Source organism: Triticum aestivum, chromosome 5D (genome assembly GCF_018294505.1).
Source record: "Triticum aestivum cultivar Chinese Spring chromosome 5D, IWGSC CS RefSeq v2.1, whole genome shotgun sequence".
In the NCBI taxonomy this organism is placed as follows: Eukaryota; Viridiplantae; Streptophyta; class Magnoliopsida; order Poales; family Poaceae; genus Triticum; species Triticum aestivum.
The window spans coordinates 467,605,340-467,628,438 of record NC_057808.1 but is presented as its reverse complement, the minus strand read 5'-3'; positions in this window follow the sequence as shown (position 1 = coordinate 467,628,438).

Here is a 23,099-nt window from a genome sequence, read left to right as displayed (position 1 = left end):
CCCCCCGGCTTATCCGACGACTTCCGTCGACGTGGGTATCCCTACCAGGACGGGAGGTGTCCCCTGTTTAGTGCCGGCTATCCGCAATGAACGTTTACCCAAGGACTTCAAAGGCCCTAGGAAGGTGCCCAACTACACGGCTGACTTACAACCCGCAGCCTGGATCGAGAGTTATGAGATGGCCATGGAGCTACTGGAGGTCAGTGAGGCGGCAATGGCCAAGTACTTCACCATGATGTTGGATGGGACTGCCCGCACTTGGTTAAAAGGGCTACCACCAAATTCCATTGGGTCTTGGGCTGAGCTGAAAGCCCGTTTCATCCAAAACTTCAAAGATACCTGTAGGCAGTCTATGTCAATTGTGGATTTGACTAACTGTAAGCAGCAGGAGGGTGAGTCTACGACACATTGGGTTCGCCGGGTTAAAGAGATCATACACTCATCAGACAAGATGGATGCCGGCTCAGCAGTCTTAATGCTGGAGCAAAATTGTCGTTTTGTGCCCCTGAAGATGAAACTCGGGCGGCTTAAGCGCGACTGCAGTGACATGGGTACACTAATGGCGGCTCTTGTCAAGTACGCCGATTCTGATGGTACCAAGGATCCCCCTTCAGATGATGAAAGGACAGGGAAGGGAAAGAAGAATGGCAATGGCAAGGGTCCTCAGCATAACCCGGGGAACCAAGGAGGAGGCAAGCGCAAGGTAGATGGCAGCCTAGAGTTTGTAGCCAACGCCAGCGCACAAGGCAATAACCAGCGACGCAAGGGGAGGCCCCCTCCCCGAGGCGGCGGGTCAGGACCGACACTGGAGCAGCTGTTGAATGAGCCTTGTCCAAGGCATGGCTCTAGAGAGAAGCCAGCGACTCATCTATGGAAGGATTGTGCAATCATGAAGGCCTTTAAGAACTACAATGGCCCGGGCGGCGGCTCAGGCGCCGGCGGTTTTCATGGCCCGGGCGGCGGCTCAAATTCTAATCCTTAGAACGGTCAAGGGGGCTTTAATCAACAGTCTGGCTAGGGTCATCAGCAGCAGCAGGGAGGTTATCAGACCAATCGAAAGCAGCTTAGCGGTGGACAGTATCATGTGTTTACCACCAGTCTGTGTAAACGAGATCAGAAGCTTCATAAGAGGGCAGTAAATGCCGTTGAGCCGGCGGTTCCGGGCTACTTGCGGTGGTCTGAACAGCCCATAGTGTGGAGTAGGGAGGATCACCCTCCCCGGGTGGATAATCCGGGTCACTTGGCCTTGGTAGTGGCTCCTCAGGTAGGAGGATATAAGTTCACTAAAGTGCTCATGGATGGAGGCAGCAGCATCAACATCCTCTATTATGAGACTTTCCGTTGTATGGGGTTGATTGATAAAAACCTCAGCCAGTCCAACACTATTTTCCACGGTGTGGTACCGGGTAAGTCGGCTTATCCAGTCGGCAAGATTGAATTGGAAGTGGCCTTTGGAGATGAGAGCAACTACAGGGTGGAGAAATTGACCTTTGAGGTGGTCAAGATAAGGAGCCCGTACCATGCTATATTTGGACGGCCGGCTTACGCCAAGTTCATGGCACGGCCGTGTTATGTGTACTTACAGCTCAAGATGCCAGGTCACAATGGGACCATTACGGTTCACGGCAGCCGGAAGGTGGCCTTGGAATGTGAGGAAGGCGATGCAGCTTATGCAGAATCTGTTTGTGCAACGGAGGAGTTGAAGTTTTACAAAGACAATGTTGACCCAACAGATATGACCTCTCTGAAAAAGCCGACTACGGAAAATGAGCCGGCGATGAAATTTAAGTCGGCTGATGAAACTAAGCTCGTTGATTTTGTCCCAGGAGATTCATCTCAGCAGTTTAGCATCAGTGCAAATCTGGATCCGAAATAGGAAGGCGCGCTCATCGAGTTCATCCGTGAGAATAGGGACATCTTCGCATGGAAACCTTCTGACATGCCAGGTGTACCTAGGGAACTCGCTGAGCACACTCTCAATGTTGATCCGAAATTTAAGCCGATCAGACAGTTCATTCGGCGGTTTAATGAAGAGAGGTGGAAAGCCATTGGTGAAGAGGTGGCCCGGCTCTTGGCGGCCGGGTTTATTGTTGAAGTCTTCCACCCAGAGTGGTTAGCTAACCCGGTGCTCGTACTCAAGAAGAACGGCACTTGGCGGATGTGTGTAGACTACACGGACTTGAATAAGGCGTGTCCGGCTGATCCTTTTGCCCTTCGCCGTATTGATCAAATTATTGATGCTACGGCCGGTTGTGCGCGTTTAAGTTTTCTGGACGCTTATTCTGGATATCATCAGATTAAAATGGCGGTTAAGGACCAGGAGAAGACGGCGTTCATCACTCCCTTTGGAGCCTTCTGCTATGTGTCCATGCCCTTTGGACTCAAGTGTGCACAGGCGACTTATCAGCGTTGCGTGCAGAACTGTCTTCATAAACAGATTGGGCGCAATGTTCATGCCTATGTGGACGATATTGTGGTTAAGTCCATAAAGGAGGAAACCCTGATAGATGATTTGAGAGAAACCTTTGATAATCTCCGGGTCTACAAGATGATGCTTAACCCGGCCAAGTGTGTCTTTGGTGTTCCTGCAGGCAAACTCTTGGGTTTTTTTGTTTCTGACAGAGGCATTGAAGCTAACCCAGAGAAGATCAAGGCCATCACCTCCCTGGCTAAGCCGGCGTGTATAAATGACGTTCAGCGCTTGGCGGGTCGCATCGTGGCATTAAGCCGGTTTATAAGCCGTCTGGGTGAGAAGGCCATGCCATTATATCAGTTGATGAAAAAGACTGATAACTTTGTCTGGAATGATGCAGCTAATACTGCCTTCGAGGATTTGTAGAAGCAGCTGGCAGAGCCTCCAGTCCTTTCTGCTCCGGTTGATAAGGAGCCCTTATTATTATATGTAGCAGCGAACACACGAGCCGTCAGTGTGGCTATTGTGGTGGAGCGCAAGGAGGAGGGTAAGGAGCATCCGGTTCAGCGGCCGGTTTATTATGTCAGCGAGGTGCTCATTAAGTCCAAGCAGCGGTACCCGCATTGGCAGAAGCTTGTGTATGGTGTGTTCATGGCGAGCCGGAAACTTAAGCATTATTTTCAGGGTCATCCCATCGCTATCGTCAGTTCTGCCCCTCTTGGTGATATCATTCAAAACAGAGAGGCCACAGGGAGAATTGCTAAGTGGGCTATAGAACTTGGACCTCATGGTCTCAAATACGTGCCACGCACTGCTGTTAAATCTCAGGCCTTGGTGGATTTCATCAATGATTGGACAGAGTCACAGGTGCCCGAGCAGAAGCCGGATAACACATATTGGACTATTTACTTTGATGGGTCCAGGCAGTTGGAGGGCTCGGGGGCCGGAGTCGTGTTAGCTTCTCCTAAAGGTGACAAGTTCCATTATGTGCTACAGTTGTTGTTTCCTTGTACTAACAACGCGGCTGAGTACGAGGCCTTGCTCCATGGTCTTCGGATGGCTAAAGAGATGAGTTTAAGCCGGGTAAGGTGCTTCGGCGACTCAGACTTGGTGGCTCAACAAGTATCAGGGAAGTGGGATTCCAAGGACCCTCTCATGGCGGCTTATCGCCGCGAGGTTGATGCCATTGCTGGGCATTTTCAGGGTTACCAAGTTAAACACATCGACCGCAGGAAGAACGAGGCGGCGGATGCTTTAAGCCGGCTGGGCTCTCAGCGAAAGCCGGTGCCGCCTAACACTTTCCTGGACGTCCTGTATAACCCTTCTGTTAAGTTGCCTACAGAGGAAGACTTGGCTGTCTCTGACCCGGAGGCACGACTGGTGGCGGCTCTCCATATCATACCAGACTGGACAATGCCGTATCTGGCTTACATGACCCGGGGCGAGTTGCCCGAGGATGAAACCTTGGCCAGGCAAATAACCCAGCGGGCTAAGTCAATGATTGTTATCAATGGGGAATTGCATCACCGCAGTGTGACGGGAGCATTTCAGCGTTGTGTTTCCCCTGAGGAAGGTCAAGAAATCTTGCGTGAGATTCATGAAGGGGATTGTGGCCATCACGCCGGCTCAAAGTCTCTTGTGGCCAAGGCTTTTCGTCATGGTTTCTATTGGTTGACGGCTCATGCTGATGCAGAGGACTTGGTCAGTAAGTGTTATGGTTGCCAAAGGTTCTCGCGACGGGCTCACATACCGGCTCAAGAGTTGAGGATGATCCCAATTACTTGGCCCTTTGCGGTCCGGGGGCTTGATATGGTTGGGCCTTTCAAAAGGTCCAAGGATAAGAAGACCCACCTTTTGGTGGCAGTTGACAAGTTTACCAAGTGGGTTGAAGCAGAGCCCGTTAGCAAGTGTGATGCAGCCACGGCGGTTCAGTTTATGAAAAAGGTGATCTTTCGCTTTGGTTTTCCGCACAGTATTATCACTGAAAATGGCACCAATCTCTCCAAAGGCGCCATGGAAGAATTTTGTCAACGAGAGCATATCCGACTTGATGTTTCCTCAGTAGCTCATCCTCAATCCAATGGTCAAGCTGAGAGAGCTAATCAGGAGATTCTGAAGGGCATCAAGCCCCGGCTTTTGGTCCCTTTGCAACGGACGCCGGGTTGTTGGGTGGAGGAGTTGCCCTCCGTGTTATGGAGCATCAACACTACTCCTAACAGGTCTACAGGTTTTACACCTTTCTTCATGGTTTACGGGGCAGAAGCAGTCCTCCCCAGTGACATCCGTCATGACTCACCGCGAGTGGCGGCTTATGTTGAGGCGGATAATGAGCAGGCGCGCCAAGATGCTCTTGACTTGCTGGACGAACAGCGTGATGTGGCAGCAACCCGTTCAGCGATTTACCAACAAGACCTGCGCCGTTATCATAGCCGCCGGGTTAAATCCCGGGTCTTTCAGGAAGGGGATCTCGTGCTCCGGCTTATCCAAGATCAAACTGATACGCACAAACTATCCCCGCCTTGGGAAGGGCCCTTTGTGGTCAGCAAGAACTTGCACAACGGGTCGTATTACCTCATTGACGTCCGGGAGCACAAAGATTCACGTAAGTCGGAGGAAGAGACCCGTCGGCCGTGGAACATAGCTCAGCTTCGGCCTTACTACACTTGAGCCACCGGCTTTCATAATGTACATATTTCTCTCAGCCATGTATATATTATGATAAAGCAATAAAGCAGGACCGCGGTCCTTTTTCTCCTCCAAATGTGCATGTGTTTTCTTTGCAAGATCAACATGGTAACTTGAAGGAGGATCCGGCTCATGATCGTATTCGAATCTAGCCGCAGGTAATAAGGTCACTTGGGGGCTTCCTGTTCAAACATGGGTCGTATTCGAACCAAAGAGAACATAGCTGTCGATACCCATTTGACTGGCAAAGTGCCGAGCTCATTGGGAGGTTTTCTCTGATCATATTTGAATCGTAGTTTAACCCCTTTGAGAACCGACATGGATCGTATTCGAATCAACGTCGTTAAACAATTCTTAAAATCACTTGGGGGCTTCCTGTTCAAACATGGGTCGTATTTGAACCAAAGAGAACATAGCTGTCGGTACCCTCTTGATTGGCATCGCCACACCCACTGGGGGCTATATGATCGTATCCGAATCTTAGCTTAACCCCTTTGGGCCGGGTCTCTGGTCGAATTCGAACCGGAAGCCCCCAAGTTCTTCTGCTTTATCACAAGATTTCTCTGATTATGTCAAAGTGTGTACAGCCAGGTCTCGCTTGGCCGGTTTAAATTTTGATTTCTAGTGTTGGTTCAGCACAATAGGTGTCATTAAAACAGATACACCGGAGTTAAGGTACCACCCTTATTACCCGGGTTATCTAAACCGGAAATGCGCTGGCAGGCCGCTAAGTGTGTTATCACGGCTATATTAAAGACATGATTAAGGGTCAATCTTTTTGATTCATATCCGGGTTATATATCTAAAACCGATGATTCTCAGCGCGGTAAGCCGCCCAGAGACTTGTGATTTGTCCTTGTATGCAGGATAGTTCAAGGCAATTATTGGAGACTAAGGAGAATGAATGACCCGGAGAAATATCAAAGAGACAACTTCAATAGACTTCAGCATTCAATATGTGCACGATGGCACGGCAAAGATAAACTGTTGCACCTACTCTATTACAAGACTCGTCGAGTCCAAAAGGGTGGAGCATTGTTTGGTAAACCGGCTGCAGAAGTTAAGACGCTTGCTGGGTGGAAGTCTCCGGCTCATCTCTTCCTTCTCCTCCGGCTGTCCCCAAGGTCTGGAAGGTCGACGACTTCCAGTCGATGCCGCTCAGCGCTTCGAATTGGGCTTCCTCGTCAATTAACCCGGCCGGGTCAATCTCCGGGGCAAAGGTGTGCTGACGAGCCGGCGGAATTAAACTCAGAGCTTCATAGCGAGGGGTTGGAATCCTCTGATTTTCCGCATTATAACCCGGCTGGTACTTGGTCAGATCCGTGTCGTTTCCAATAAGAGTCGCCACCGGGCGCACGATCTTCACGCAGGCGGCGAAGTCTTTTTGGTCGAAAGCCGTGCCATCCTCCTTCAGACTTGGATAGCCGAGGGCGATGTCTGCCGGGTCCAGCTCCGGCAGGAAAGCCTTGGCCCGGCTCAGCGCGGCGATCGCTCCGGATCTCGCAGAGGCTCGTCGCAGCTCTTGGATACGTTGCGGAAGGACAGCGAGCCGGCGAAGAACCTCCGCCAAGTGAGTCGGCACCTCGTTGGATAAGGCTACCACAGCTAAGGCACGTTGTGACCCGGTGTAGAGTTGCTCCACCAGGGTGTACACGGCCTTTAGCTTGGTTACCACACTCTGGTTGAGGTTGGCACTTCTGGAACCTGTTTCATAGAGCAGGACAAGCCGCCGACCAGGGTGAGTTATGAGGCATTAAAATTTTAAACTGAATAAAAGCCGGCGGATGACTTACCAAAGATTGCAGCAACCATTTGAGACACTTGGCGCTTTAAGCCGGAGAGTTCGGCCGTCTTCTCTGACAGGGCCCTCTCCGCCTGATCAGCCCGGTTCACCAATGCGGCCTTTTCTTCGGCCCACGTTTTTCGTTCAGCGTCAAACTCTGTCTTCAGCTTCTCTTGTGAGGCGATGCTGGACACGAACTTGGCATTTGCCTTCCGGGTCTCCATCTCTTGCATCTTCAGCCGGTTCTTGAGGTCAGCGAGGTCAGCCTCAAGTTTCTTGCCAGCAGCCTGTATAAATGTCCGGGTTATGACATGCACAGTTGCTATACAAATTTAATGTCCCAAGTGTTTTCCAAGCAAAGACACTTGGCACTTGGGGGCTAATGCATGTTCAACGTTTCTATTTACCAATTTCCGATTCATGGAAGCAAGCCGGAAGATAAGTCCCAAGTGTTTTCTAAAGCAAAGACACCTGGCACTTGGGGGCTAATGTGTATCGAAGGCTCTTATCTACAAATTACCGGTTTAATTGGTAAAGCCGGAACTTCAGTCTACAACATATTCAATCATAAGTTGTTGACTTAAGGGCTAGCATGGTAAAAGTAACTAGGCAGTAAGTAAGAGGACAGAAGATAATACCTCAGATTTCTGCTGGATCTGGGTCACCATGGCAACCTCTGCGTCCCGGCTCTTGTGCACTTGGTTGATGTAGCCGGAGACAAGCTCTCCGATGCTCAGGTTGGCATAGTCAGTTAGATCTAGACTGACCCGATGGGGCTGCAGTACTTCCCCCTTGGCAGAGCACTTGGCCAGTGCCGTAGGCCTCCCCGGCTCAACGAATTCCGTCCGGGTGATTTCCACGTCCGGGTCATTTGTTGGCTCAATGGGATCACCCGCCACGATATCCAGACCCGGACCAGATCGATTCCATTCAGACCATTGCCCAGGAGAGCCTTGATCTTGTTGATGGTGGGGAGCAGAGGTTGGCGCTCCGCTTGAGTCAGCTTGTCTGACAGTGGGTGAGTCGGCTCCAGACGCGAGGGGCGAAAGCCGGGCAATGGACTCTCGTCAGCCGGCGACGTGTCTTGGCAGTAAAACCACGTCAGATTCCAGTCCTTGGGATGGCTGGGCGGCTCTGCGTAAGGGAAGAGGCAGTCCCTACGCCGCTGGATGGAGATGCCACCTAACTCCAGACTTGGCCCATTGGCGCACTCATTCTGACGGTTTAAGTAAAAAAGCTCTCTGAAGAGCAGCAGACTAGGTTCTTCTCCAAGGTAAACCTCGCAGAATACTTGGAAGTTGCAGATGTTGGACACTGAGTTGGGTCCTATGTCCTGAGGCCGCAAGTCGAAGAAGTTTAGAACGTCCCTAAAAAACTTTGAGCCGGCCGGTGCGAAGCCCTGGCTCATGTGATCCGCAAAAATCACTACCTCCCCGTCCTTTGGGTGTGGTCTCTCTTCTGACGGGTCGGGGGCACGGTAGGACATGACGTCCTTCTTGGGCAGATATCCAGACTTAACAAAATCTGCTAGTGTCTCACTGGTGACATTGGACCTCATCCAGTTGCAAGTGATGGAGGTTTTGGGAGCTTTGGGAGGCATGGTGAAAGTCGGCAGTCTATGACAAAAAGGAAAACGTCCGGATTAATTATAAGCCGGAGGAAATCTACAGCTCAAAGTCAAGGTGGCGGCTTATGAAGGGGACTAATGGTATATACCTAAGTACAGCGGGTTATTTAAGCCGCAGGGGTATTCAGAATAATTTGATTGTCTACGGCCTTATCACAGCTAAGCCGGAGGATTCTACGGAGCATGATTTTCTTTAAACCCGGAAGGTTCTATGGCGTGTGGTTTCTTTAAGCCGGAAATGTAAACCGCCGTGATTCAATGGTTGCAGTTTTTTACTAAGTGTGGTAAAACAGGTTTCACACTTTGCAGTAACTATTTCGGATCAAAATGGTCGGGCGAAAGAAAAGTTTCTAGACCTAGAAACAGAAGCGGGGGAGTTCTTGGGCTCGAACAAGGCTCTTATGCAATAAAAAGAGGGCTGCTTGCATGTAAAATGGGTGCTAAACAGTCACCGCAATAGTTCTATGCAGGTCTAAGATCAAAAGGAGGCAGTAAAAATCAAATCTACTGAGGCCCGCGATGAACTACGAGGAACACGGATGAACTACTCGAACCCTACTGCAGATCTGTTCTACAGGGCAGAAGAAACTTACAGGGGCTGGTGAGTCGCGGAGGTCGTCGCGTTTCTCTGGTCAAATCAGGGTGATGCAGCGGCCTGAGTTGGTGACGACGAGAAGACCCGCGGCGGCGGCAGCAGCAGAGCTTGAGCAGGGGAACAGTGGCGCGAGGAAGAAGACGAAGAAGAGAGAAGTGGCTGAAAGCCCGTCGGGCCGGCCTATTTATAAGGGAGAGCTCATAAGTGGGCGCGAGAATCAAGGAGACCACGGCGTGGTTATCTCCTCACGAGATGCCTCGATTTTCGGGATGACAGTAAATGTAAAGATCCCTTGCGGATCTGGCGGAGTAAAAAACGGGCTTAATGGAAGATGACGTCACGGCGGATTATCCGGAGTCCAGAGGATGACGTCACGCCGGGTTATGGTCTTCACACAATTGTAAGCCGGTGATTTTCTGTCAAGGGGATTGAAGATTGACATGAGCCGGCTCAAATCAATCTGGGGCCTAATGTTGAGGATATAGACCTTAGAGTCACCCGCCAGGATGGGCCGGGTTACTCATATGGTCGTTGCCAGAAGCCCGGAGCCAAGCTTGAAGACGATGGGACAGAGATGGGCTTAAGACCCGATATGGCTTAAGGCCCGTAGTTACAATCATCATTATGGTAGAACTTGTAGTGTAAGGCAAGAATAGTTAAGAGTCCGAGCCGGACACTCTTATGAGCCGGCCGGGACTCTGAGAGCTGCTGGGCGCCAGCCTCCCTATATAAAGGGACGACCCGGCAGCGGTTTAGGGACAAGAACAATCTCGACGAAAGCCAGGCATAGCAGTTAAGCTCCCTGGTCATCGAAACCCTAATCAATACCACCGCAAACTAGACTTAGGCTTTTACCTTCACCGTAAGGGGCCGAACCAGTATAAACCCTCGTATTCCTTGTCCCGCTTAACCCCTTCAAGCTTCCTAGTAGCGATGGCTCCACGACTAAGTCCTAGCTCGAGGACATCTGCCGTGACAATTCCACGACACTTCGGTTTGTGGCTCAAGACTTTTGATGTGAAGCCACAAGCGATAGAAGGGGGGCAAGCTGAGTGTGGTGGCGCTACCGTGAGCAAGCTTGCTAGCGCTGTTTGGCCGAAAGGATCCTTCGCCAAATCTTTCGATTTATGGCAGCAGGGGTGGTTCTATATCACTGAGCCCCGTGGCTCCAAGTGGGCAGCTGCACCTGCCTTTCGATCCAGCCCCCCAATTCAGCTTGCATCGTGGATTAACAAGGGGCTAGATTGGGGATCAACGAATGATGTGCGAGCTCTGCAAAGTCGCATCCGAAGCCTCATTGAGAGGGACATCGACATAGCCAACGTCGTTCAAGTAATGCTAGTTCGTCGGACCCTGCCGTGCCAGCGACGGCCTCTCCGCCTATGGGGGTTCAATCTAGAAGGGTCGCAGACTCTTCAGCACTTCTTCGGCACAACGCATGAAGGAACGTGGAGATTATTCTTCGGGAAACGAAGACAATGGCCGGACACCACCGAAGATGTCGGCCTTGACTGTAACCATCCGGATACCCCAGTAAGTACCCGTTTACCGAATACCTTATAGTCAAATACCCAGTGGCAAGATACCAACAGTATCATCCTTTTTCAGGGCTGGATAAAGAAGGTGGAACAGATTAGGTGTCCGGCTCCCCTTCCCGAAGACTCAGCTACTCCTGTGTTAACAAGGATGCTGGCCTCGGCTCCATACCGGGCAACAGCAGGGGAGGGCGAGAAGACCCAAGATGACCTTGGTTCTGGAGGTAAGTCGGACACTGGGTCCAGAGAAATCGACCTTTCCTCGCCCGAAGACGGAGGCGGAAAAGGACCCAGCATCCCTTCTCCAAGCAGGAGGAAAAGGGCCGCCTCCGAAGATTGGGAGGGGCGGTCTTCCAAGAAGAGCAAGGTGCCACCGTCGAGTGGCTTGGGTTTGGAAAGCGACGCTGTTAAACAACTCCAACAAGGGAATAAGCCCTCTGCCAAACCATAAGTGAATCCAGAGTACTAAGATATACGTAACGCGTTCTTGCATTTTTACAGGTCGGCACAGAGTTTTTCTGGGCGATCCTCTTCTTCGGGAAGTCTCCTCCCAGAGATGATGGAGAGCGAAACGCCTCCTCCAACCTCTTCACCCAATAAGGGGGATGACTCTGAAGTGTCATCGCGGAGGGTCCCTTTAGACCAGGGGAAAAAAGAGGCAGTGCCCAAAGGTAGACCTTCGACCATCCGGGACTCCGGGGCTGATGATAACATAGGCCCCGGATTGTCTGGTTCACAGCCGACAGTGATTTTGGAGACGGTGAACAGATTCCTTCAAAGGATGATTGTGCTTTTGGAGCAGCTTCCGGAGACCTGGAGACTCCGGATATATTGCGGGACATGTTGCGGAAAGCATCCGTCTCGGGGGAACAGCGTACCTTGATGGGTACAGTGATTGAAAAGATTTCGTCCGCGAAGAGCGGATTAAATGAAGCTGTCATGAGCCTACTTAAAGGCTTCAAGGTTTGTAACATAATGTTTTTCAGCTATGTTTCATTTGCAAAGATGCGCCTATGTATAGGTAGTAGCCCCTGAGACTCAGGTTGTCTTCCATTAGGAAGCAAACAGAGGATCGAAAATGATCATTTTGAGGACTAACCCGATGAGCTTGAACACAGGCTGCTTCCCCCTTGGCCACTTCCCAGACTATGGAAATTGCCGACCTACAGCGGAAGCTTGACGTGGCAGGGGATGATCTTGCATTAATCAATACGCGTCTTGACGAGTCGCAAGGTATGTATTCGGGGCAATCCTCATACATTGTTTGTGGTATAAGCATGATGCTGAGATTTAGATGCTGGAATATGCATGGCTGTAGATGGTGCTGCCGCCGTTGAAGTTCTTCGAGCGGAGCTGGCTCGGGCCAAGGAACAGGCCCGTCGTAGCAATGCTGCTGCCGAAAAGGCATCGGCTGAATTAAAGGTCGAACAAGCTGCAAGGTGCCAAGGTGAGGACAAGATAGCCACGATGACACTCGAACTAGAGAATGCTACTGGCCGCTGCGAATTTCTGGAGAAGGAGAATAAAGCCTTAACGGCTGAACTGGACAAGGCCCGACAGGAGGCGAGGGAAGCGCGGTCAGAATCCAGAGCAATCCGTGAGGAGGTTCGGCAAGCGAAGGAGATTTTGGTTGGAAAGCCTTTTCTGCTGCAAACTAAGTTCGGTGACCCGGACTATGCTCAGCTTAACCAAGTGTGGAGTTCTCCGGACGAGTATTTGGACTTGCCGAAGAGTTCTTCCGATGCGGCGCGGTATTACCAAGCGCGAGATGGATATGCAATGGAGAAGCTTTTTTGGTCGCAGTTTGGCGCGTCAAAGCGCCCTCTGCTGCTCAATGAACAGATGTCCCAATGGGCTGAACTTCAGAGGATATCCGGCGCTGCCATGAAGGATGTTGTAATCCGGTTGTGGACAACCGAGCCTGCTCCGAATAGCTATTTCGGTTTGGTGCAGAGGCTTGTTGACGCGGTGCCACGTATCGACGCTGTGAAGCGGTCAACGTGCATTGAGGGTGCACGGATGGCCTTCGCCCGAGTCAAGACGTTCTGGGGGAAGATGAAGGCCATCGATGTTGCGACGAAGAGTCCACCCAAAGGCAAGGACTGTCCGGAACCGGAGCATTATTTTGAAGACGTCCTAGGGGCCGCCCGCCTGATAGAGGGTCAATGCTCGAAAGACATAATGTTCGAGTGAGGTGTATGATAATTGTAAAAGACAACTTTATAGTTAATCTATTTATATGTTTTTGCTTCAAAGCTTGAATTCCTCCTGTGCGGCCGTTTCTGATATAAGCTGAAAGTTTTCCAGTCGTCGGCTTCAGCCCCCTCGTAGGAAGTACGGGGGTGTTCAGAAAAGCATTTAATCACTCTTTATCCAATGTCTTGGTCCATGAAGGAGGTGATAATGCGGCGAACCAGGCAATCGGACTATAGGGCGTTAACGCTTTCACTTAGCCATAGGAGTTTTATTGTGGGGCTACGACATAGCCCCTGGTATGTATGCGGCGTAGGGTGCGTTACATGTTTGATCTGAAAAAGATCCCTCGTATGACACGGAGAATTGCTAAAGATTCCAAGAAGTCGTCAATTGGTTGACCAGCTCTCGCCGCATCATGATAGTCAGTTTTCGGCTTTCTCTACTGAGGTGCTCATCCGGTTTAGACCAGGGCACAATCGCAGTAGTTCTCCCTTTACTACCCTAGCCGATAGAGCGGAACGTAGGGTAGCAAGCACAGGAGCCGGGCAACCCAACTATTGACCCAAGACAATGATCGGAGCTGATGCATATAAGGCCAAACTTGCGACGCCGAAGTGCACTGTAGAGCTGTTCGGGCTTTTGCTGGCAACTCATTAGTTCCCATACCGAGCCCCTGGCAGGTTATGCCAAGGTATTTCTGTGAAATAACAGCAGGAGCCATATTTTTTTGGGCAAACAATGCGGATGATTAGTTCGGATATTACTGGAACTGAGCGATATGCCAGTGATTACTTATGATATATATATATATATATATATATATATATATATATATAAGCCATCCTCCCGGCTATTTGACATGCTCGGGGTTGGAGGCGGAGGAACAGGCATAGTACAGGCTCGAGAAATAGAGAGTGTGGTCTACAAATTTTTTTTGGACCTCCTGTCACACGTCTGCGCCGCCAGTCCTCGGTGGGGAGAATCCTTGATGGAAATAACCCCTTAGGTGAGTGTACGGATCCGGACTCCGATAGAGCCAGTTTCCGACGTTTATCCTGTTCGTCACCTGTTTTTAAAGGATAGCGAAGGAAGAAATAAAAAGAAAATAAATGATAATAATAAAAAAGGTTACTGGAGTGCTTGCAGGCTTGTCCGTATTGTGCTTCCGCAAATGCCCATGGTATATTGAGTGCGTAATGATGTATGCGTGTACAAACTTTGTAGGTGTATGGAGTGGGCGGCGGAAGCCGAGTTGCTATTTCCATTCTGGGAGTAGTTTATCCTCGGGTGGAGATTGCTTCTGACCCCCAGTGTCTCGTTGGTGAACCTTTCCGTCATCCCTGTCGCCTGGCGGCCTCCTCCCCCTGTGTTCGGCGTTGAGCTTGCCGGCCTGTTTAAGGACCCAGCAGTTTCTGTTGGTATGATTAGCTGGTTTATCAGGGTGGCCATGAATCTGGCAGGGTCGGTCCAGTATCCTGTCCAGGTTGGATGGTTCGTCTCGATTCGCCTTGAATGGCTTCTTCCGCTGAATGGGCTGAACTTCATAGGATATCCGGCATTGACCGCTGTGTCGCATGATCTTTCATTGTCATTGCGACTGTTGTTTTTGTTTTGTAGTGGCTTTCCGTTGTCGTCTCGGATTTTGGAGGTGCCCGGGTTGCTAGCGCTATTGCTTCTACGAGCGAGCCAGTTGTCTTCTCCCGCGCAAAAGCGGGTCATCAGAGCAGTGAGGGCTGTCATGGATTTAGGTCCTTCTTGGCCGAGGTGGCGTGCCAGCCATTCGTCCCGGACACTATGCTTGAAAGCCGCGAGGGCTTCCGCATCCGAACAGTCGGTGATTTGGTTCTTTTTGACTAAGAACCGAGTCCAGAGCTCCCTGGCTGATTCTCCGGGCTGCTGGACAATTTGACTTAGGTCATCGGCATCCGGTGGCCGGACATATGTTCCTTGGAAGTTATCGAGTAAAGCCTCTTCCAAGTCCTCCCAGCTGCCTATGGAATTTTCAGGTAGGCTGTTTAACCAGTACCGAGCTGGCCCTTTTAGTTTTAGTGGGAGGTATTTAATGGCGTGGAGGTCGTCCCCATGGGCCATATGGATGTGGAGGATGAAGTCTTCTATCCATGCCGCTGGGTTGGTTGTCTCGTCGTATGATTCAATATTGACGGGTTTGAATCCTTCGGGGAATTCATGATCCATTACTTCATCAGTGAAGCAAAGTGGGTGTGCGGCGCCTCTATGTTGGGCCACACTGCCACGTAACTCCAAAGGAGTCCCTTTGCGGTTTTTGGCTCGGGCGTGGCGAGGTTTGACACGTCCGAGTAGGTAGCCATCTTCGCGTGTCGAAGCATGCTTTCGCGATCCATAGATCGGTCTTGCATGTCTTGCTCTATTGTCCAAGTCCCACTGCAGGTCGTCTGGGTAATCGTGACCTGCGTTGTTCTTGCCTTTACGGTGAGGTGGGGCGGTCGGGTGTTCGGCTTGAGTTGCCTTTTTATCCGGACAGAGTTGTCGGCGACCTGCCGCATTGTGTGACGATGGTATGGGCTCCAACGCCCCATCATCGGACTGGTATAGCAATCCGTGCTTTGGGTGGCTTTTGGCTAGGCCACTAAGGCCGTATTCTTCGTCAACCAGGACTTTGGTCCATCTGTCGTTGAGTAGGTCTTGGTCAGCTTGAAGCTGCTCCTGCTTCTTTTTCAGGCTCCTTACCATAGCTATTAGTCTGCGCTTGAAGCGCTCCTGCTCGAGGGGCTCTTCGGGTACGATGAAGTCTTCATCGCCAAGGCTTTCCTCATCTTCGGAGAGCGGAAAGTAGTTGTCATCCTCCGGACTGTCGCTGGGCAGGGCTTGTTCATCGGGGCTGACTTGCCCGTTTTCCTGTTTCTCCTGTTCGGATATTACTCCAACAGGGTCTTCATTGCTTTCGGCACCGTCCGGAGCACTATTTTCGCCGGTGCCATCATTGCTGTGGCGTGACTTGGAGTGGCGTTTGGGGCGCCAGAACTTAGTCTGTGTCTCAGGAGTTGTATTCTCAACTGGATCTCCCTTGTCATTGCCGCGAGCTTTTTTAAGTGTATCGACCATGTACACATCGTATGAAGGGGTGGCCGTCCCGCGCCTGATGACTGGCGGGTCTTGGCCTTGCTCCTTGTCGGCATCGTCGTCTATACTGTTAATGTCTTCGGAGCCGTAAGCAGGCATGTCGGTTAAGTCCTCGACAGTGGCTATGAAGTGGGTGGCGGGTGGGAAGCGAAGTTCTCCATTATCAGCCTCTAGCTCGAACCGGACATAGTTCGGCCGTGAGTCCCCCATCAGGGACAGGTTTTTCAATGAATTTAGCACCTCGCCAAAGGGCGAGTGTTCGAAGATATCTGCGGCGCTGAACTCGAAAATTGATAACCGATCCAACTCGGTGTCCGGGAGCGTGCGAGGTTTGGAACTTATGGCCGGAGACGAGTCCAGAATTTCGTCGACGCTGATGTTGCCTGGTGTTGAGTCTGTGTGCGGTTCCAACGCCGCGGACTCTGTGGCTTCGGATGGTGCACGCTGCTCCGGATCTAAGGTCGTAGCAGTTGCAGGAACCGTCTCCAGAGTCTGGTCCGATGACAGATTTAAGTCATGTTCATCGGAGCGAGGGGGAGCGATCGCCGCGGTCTCAAATCCATTGAAGATCAAGTCTCCACGGATATCTGCGACATAGTTCAAGTTTCCAAATCTGACCTGGTGGCCAGGGGCGTAGCTATCGATCTGCTCCAGATGGCCAAGTGAGTTGGCCCGCAGTATGAAGTCGTCGAATACGAAAATCTGTCCGGGGAGGTAGGTTTCCCCTTGGACAGTGTCGCTATCGACGATTGAAGGGGCCATCGAACCCTTCGTCGACGACACAGTGGAACTCTCAATGAAAGCACCAATGTCGGTGTCAAAACCAGCGGATCTCGGGTAGGGGGTCCCGAACTGTGCGTCTAGGATCGATGGTAACAGGAGACGGGGGACACGATGTTTACCCAGGTTCGGGCCCTCTCTATGGAGGTAATACCCTACTTCCTGCTTGATTGATCTAGATGAATATGAGTATTACAAGAGTTGATCTACCACGAGATCGTAATGGCTAAACCCTAAAAGTCTAACCTATACGACTATGGTAATGAATGTGTCCTATCCGGACTACACCCTCCGGTTTATATAGACACCGGGGGGATCTAGGGTTACATAGAGTCGGTTACATAGGAAGGAATCTTCATAGTTGCTCGCCAAGCTTGCCTTCCACGCCAAGGAGAGTCCAATCCGGACACGGGTACAGTCTTCGGCCATCTAGTCTTCACAGCCCATCAGTCCGGCCCATGGATAACAGGCCGGACGCCCGAGGACCCCTTAGTCCAGGACTCCCGCACTCCCCCTCCTCCACTCCTTTATATACGGAGGAGGGGGCACCCCATGGACACACAAGTTGATCAGTTGATCTTTTAGCCATGTGCGGTGCCCCCCTCCACCATAATCCACCTCGGTCATATCGTAGCGGTGCTTAGGCGAAGCCCTGCATCGGTAGCATCATCATCACCGTCATCACACCGTCGTGCTGATGGAACTCTCCAGCGAAGCTCTGCTAGATCGTGAGTTCGTCGCACGTCACCGAGCTGAACGTGTGCAGAACTCGGAGGTGCCGTGTGTTCGGTACTTGGATCGGTCGGATCATGAAGATGTACGACTACATCAACCGCGTTGTCATAACGCTTCCGCCTACGGTCTACGAGGGTACATGGACGACACTCTCCCCTCTCGTTGCTATGCATCACCATGATCTTGCGTGTACGTAGGAATTTTTTTGAAATTACTACGTTCCCCAACAGTGGCATCCGAGCCAGGATTATGCGTAGATGTTATATGCACGAGTAGAACACAAGTGAGTTGTGGGCGATACAAGTCATACTGCTTACCAGCATGTCATACTTTGATTCGGCGGTATTGTTGGATGAAGCAGCCCGGACCGACATTACGCGTACGCTTACGCGAGACTGGTTCTAGCGACGTGCTTTGCACACAGGTGGCTGGCGGGTGTCAGTTTCTCCAACTTTAGTTGAATCGAGTGTGGCGACGCCCGGTCCTTGTTGAAGGTTAAAACAGCACATACTTGAAGAAATATCGTTGTGGTTTTGATGCGTAGGTAAGAACGGTTCTTGCTCAGCCCGTAGCAGCCACGTAAACTTGCAACAACAAAGTAGAGGACGTCTAACTTGTTTTTGCAGGGCATGTTGTGATGTGATATGGTCAAGACATGATGCTAAATTTTATTGTATGAGATGATCATGTTTTGTAAATATAGAAGATATGATCAACATAGTGATGTTCACCATCGAAAACTACTCCATCTCACGTGTTGATCGGACATGGTTTAGTTGATATGGATCATGTGATCACTTAGATGATTAGAGGGATGTCTATCTAAGTAGGACTTCTTAAGTAATATGATTAATTGAACTTTAATTTATCATGAACTTAGTACCTGATAGTATTTTGCATGTCTATGTTTGTTGTAGATAGATGGCTCGTGGCTGTTGTTCCGTTGAATTTAATGCGTTCCTTGAGAAAGCAAAGTTGAAAGATGATGGTAGCAATTACACAGACTGGGTCCATAACTTGAGGATTATCCTCATTGCTGCACAGAAGAATTATGTCCTGGAAGCACCGCTAAGTGCCGAACCTGCTGCAGGAGCAACACCGGATGTTATGAACGTCTGGCAGAGCAAAGCTGATGACTACTCGATAGTTCAGTGTGCCATGCTTTACGGCTTAGAACCGGGACTTCAATGATGTTTTGAACGTCATGGAGCATATGAGATGTTCCAGGAGTTGAAGTTAATATTTCAAGCAAATGCCCGGATTGAGAGATATGAAGTCTCCAATAAGTTCTATAGCTGCAAGATGGAGGAGAATAGTTCTGTCAGTGAGCATATACTCAGAATGTCTGGGTATAACAATCACTTGATTCAACTGGGAGTTAATCTTCCGGATGATAGCGTCATTGACAGAATTCTTCAATCACTGCCACCAAGCTACAAGAGCTTCGTGATGATCTATAACATGCAAGGGATGGATAAGACGATTCCCGAGCTCTTCGCAATGCTAAAGGCTGCGGAGGTAGAAATCAAGAAGGTGCATCAAGTGTTGATGGTCAATAAGACCACCAGTTTCAAGAAAAAGGGCAAAGGGAAGAAGAAGGGGAACTTCAAGAAGAATAGCAAACAAGTGCTGCTCAAGAGAAGAAACCCAAGTCTGGACCTAAGCCTGAGACTGAGTGCTTCTACTTCAAGCAGACTGGTCACTAGAAGCGGAACTGCCCCAAGTATTTGGCGGATAAGAAGGATGGCAAGGTGAACAAAGGTATATGTGATATACATGTTATTGATGTGTACCTTACCAGAGCTCGCAGTAGCACCTGGGTATTTGATACTTGTTCTGTTGCTAATATTTGCAACTCAAAACAGGGACTACGGATTAAGCGAACACTGGCTAAGGACGAGGTGACGATGCGCGCGGGAAATGGTTCCAAAGTCGATGTGATCGCCGTCGGCACACTACCTCTACATCTACCTTCGGGATTAGTTTTAGACCTAAATAATTGTTATTTGGTGCCAGCGTTGAGCATGAACATTATATCTGGATTTTTTTTGATGCGAGACGGTTATTCATTTAAATCTGAGAATAATGGTTGTTCTATTTATATGAGAAATATCTTTTATGGTCATGCACCCTTGAAGAGTGGTCTATTTTTTGGTGAATCTCGATAGTAGTAATACACATATTCATAATGTTGAAGCCAAAAGATGCAGAGTTGATAATGATAGTGCAACTTATTTGTGGCACTGCCGTTTGGGTCATATTGGTGTAAAGCGCATGAAGAAACTCCATACTGATGGACTTTTGGAATCACTTGATTATGAATCACTTGGTACTTGCGAACCATGCCTCATGGGCAAGATGAATAAAACGCCGTTCTCCGAAACAATGGAGCGAGCAACAGATTTGTTGGAAATCATACATACTGATGTATGTGGTCCGATGAATGTTGAGGCTCGCAGCGCGTATCGTTATTTTCTCAACTTCACAGATGATTTAAGCAGATATGGGTATATCAACTTAATGAAACATAAGTCTGAAACATTTGAAAAGTTCAAAGAATTTCAGAGTGAAGTTGAAAATCATCGTAACAAGAAAATAAAGTTTCTACGATCTGATCGTGGAGGAGAATATTTGAGTTACGAGTTTGGTCTACATTTGAAACAATGCGGAATAGTTTCGCAACTCACGCCACCCGGAACACCACAGCGTAATGGTGTGTCCGAACGTCGTAATCGTACTTTATATGGGGACTATGATGTCTCTTACTGATTTACCGCTATCGTTTTGGGGTTATGCTTTAGAGACGGCTGCATTCACGTTAAATAGGGCACCATCTAAATCCGTTGAGACGACGCCATATGAACTGTGGTTTGGCAAGAAACCAAAGTTGTCGTTTCTTAAAGTTTGGGGCTTGCGATGCTTATGTGAAAAAGTTTCAACCTGATAAGCTCGAACCCAAATCAGAGAAATGTGTCTTCATAGGATACCCAAAGGAGACTGTTGGGTACACCTTCTATCACAGATCCGAAGGCAAGACATTCGTTGCTGAGAATGGATCCTTTCTAGAGAAGGAGTTTCTCTCGAAAGAAGTGAGTGGGAGGAAAGTAGAACTTGATGAGGTAACTGTACCTGCTCCCTTATTGGAAATAGTTCATCACAGAAACCGGTTCCTGTGACTCCTACACCAATTAGTGAGGAAGTTAATGATGATGATCATGTAAATTTAGATCAAGTTTCTACCGAACCTCGTAGGTCAACCAGAGTAAGATCCGCACTAGAGTGGTACGGTAATCCTGTTCTGGAGGTCATGTTACTTGACCATGACGAACCTACGAACTATGAGGAAGCGATGATGAGCCCAGATTCCGCGAAATGGCTTGAAGCCATGAAATCTGAGATGGGATCCATGTATGAGAACAAAGTGTGGACTTTGGTTGACTTGCCCGATGATCGGCAAGCCATCGAGAATAAATGGATCTTCAAGAAGAAGACTGACGCTGACGGTAATGTTATTGTCCACAAAGCTCGACTTATTGTGAAAGGTTTTTGACAAGTTCAATGAGTTGACTACGATGAGACCTTCTCACCCGTAGCGATGCTTAAGTCCGTCCGAATCATGTTAGCAATTGCCGCATTTTATGATTATGAAATTTGGCAAATGGATGTAAAGACTACATTCCTGAATGGATTTCTCGAAGAAGAGTTGTATATGATGCAACCTAATGGTTTTAGCGATCCAAAAGGTGCTAACAACGTGTGCAAGCTCGAGCGATCCATCTATGGACTGGTGGAAGCATCTCGGAGTTGGAATATACGTTTTGATGAGTTGATCAAAGCATATAGTTTTATACAGACTTGCGGTGAAGCCTGTATTCACAAGAAATTGAGTGGGAGCACTACAGCATTTCTGATAAATATATGTGAATGACATATTGTTGATCGGAAATAATGTAGAATTTTCTGGAAAGCATAAAGGAGTTTTTCAAAGAAAGACCTCGGTGAAGCTGCTTATATATTGAGCATCAAGATCTATAGAGATAGATCAAGACACTTGATAAGTTTTTCAATGAGTACATACCTTGACAAGATTTTGAAGTAGTTCAAAATGGAACAGTCAAAGAAAGAGTTCTTGCCTGTGTTACAAGGTGTGAAATTGAGTAAGACTCAAAGCCTGACCATGTCAGAAGATAGAAAGAGAATGAAAGTCATTCCCTATGCCTCAGCCATAGGTTCTATAAAGTATGCCATGCTGTGTACCAGATCTATTGTATACCCTACACTGAGTTTGGCAAGGGAGTACAATAGTGATCTAGGATTAGATCACTGAATAGCGGTCAAAATTGTCCTTAGTGGAATAAGGATATGTTTCTCGATTATGGAGGTGACAAAAGGTTTGTCGTAAAGGGTTACGTCGATGCAAGTTTTGACACTGATCCAGATGACTCTAAGTCTCAATCTGGATACATATTGAAAGTGGGAGCAATTAGCTAAAGTAGCTCCGTGCAGATCATTGTAGACATAGAAATTTGCAAAATACATACGGATCTGAATTTGGCAGACCCGTTGACTAAACTTCTCTCACAAGCAAAACATGATCACACCTTAGTACTCTTTGGGTGTTAATCACATGGCGATGTGAACTAGATTACTGGCTATAGTAAACCCTTTGAGCGTTGGCCACATGGCGATGTGAACTATGGATATTAATCACATGGTGTCGTGGAATTGTCACGGCAGATGTCCTCGTGAAAGGACTTAGTCGTGGAGCCATCACAACTAGGAAGCTTAAAGGGGTTAAAGCGGGACAAAGGACACGAGGGTTATACTGGTTCGGCCCCTTACGGTGAAGGTAAAAGCCTACTCCAGTTAAGGTGGAATTACTAGGGTTTCGATGACCAGGGAGCGAATCCGCTATGCCTGACCACCAATTCTATGTTACCCCCTTGAACCGCCGCTGGGTCGTCCCTTTATATACAGAGGTTAACACCCAGCGGCTTTCAGAGTCCCGGCCGGCTCATAAACAGTGTCCGCCGGTCTTACATTTGCCTTACAACAAGTCAGCCATTACGGCGTTTATCACTACGGGCCTTAAGTCGCCTATGGGCTTTAGGCCTTTACTGAACCGCCATCTTCAAGCTTGATATTGGGCTTCATATGATGAATCGCCATAACGTAACCCGGCCCCTCCTGGGCGGGTTACGCCAGTAGTTATATCCCCAACATTAGGCCCCAGATTGATTTGAACTGGTTCCTGTCAATCTTCAATACTTTAAGAAAAAACATTCTGGCTTCTGTCTGTGCAAAAGTTATAACCCGCCATGACGTCATCTTCTGGATTTTTGGTGACCCGCCATGACGTCATCTGCCATTAATGCATGTTTTGCCCAACGTATCTCAACGGATCCTTATCTTAATAACCGTCCCGAAAATCGAGGCGTCTCTGTCGTTGGATAATCATGTTTTCGGCCTCCTCGTTTTTCGCGCCCACTTACCAGTCTTCCCTTATAAATAAGCACGACCAGGTCTTTTTCTCATTCTCCCCCTTTCTATCGTCTTCCTCCTCTCGACGCCTCAGAGCCCGAACTCCGCCGCCGCCGTCGACCTTCGCGTCTGCACCAGCCAAGGCCACTGCATCAACCTGTTTTGAC